A 686-nucleotide genomic window follows, 5' to 3' on the forward strand; every position below is an offset into this window, starting at 1 on the left:
TTAGTGATACATTTCCAAGGTCCTCACCTGACACCTTTCAATGAGGAAAAATGGAACACTGTGGAGTTGGTGCTTTCTCTATTTAGCCTCTTTCTGTAAGCATTTAAAGGCCTGACTGTTACTTTCATTTTAGCCTGTTGTCTTAATCACTACTCTGACACCTGTCAGATCCACTCTCTACAGCTCAGCTTTTGACATGTTTATTCTGTTTCTATTTTACATTGAGTGAACAGACCAACTTAATATAGCAAAAATGCAAACCTCTCAGGTTTCTTCATAGAGGCAAAAAATACTGCCATTCACTAGTGTGAGGAAAATGCTGTAGTTTAGTCAAGCACTCTCGTCTCATATCTGGCTGGGTATGATTCAGCACACCCATTGTAAACAAGTTATATAAGAGTGGTGAAACCGAACATGTATGCCCACATACTCCTCGGCTCATTGCCATTGTTGTGTGCTTTTGGTATAAAAGGCAGCAGCTTTGAACCACTGACAGCAGAGCACATGCTCTGCCTAAAATAAAGCATGTCAACTTTGCTGGTGGTTACCCAATTTTTCTTTTGCTTGCCTGACTCATGACCTGCACAGGTTGGGGTAGAGGGATCTGTGACCCAACCCGACAATTAGGCAAATACTGAGCCATTTTTCAGATGTAAATTAAGTCACATTTATCAATTAACTGAAAT

Source organism: Galeopterus variegatus, unplaced genomic scaffold (assembly GCF_000696425.1).
Source record: "Galeopterus variegatus unplaced genomic scaffold, G_variegatus-3.0.2 Scaffold8207, whole genome shotgun sequence".
NCBI classification, from domain to species: Eukaryota; Metazoa; Chordata; class Mammalia; order Dermoptera; family Cynocephalidae; genus Galeopterus; species Galeopterus variegatus.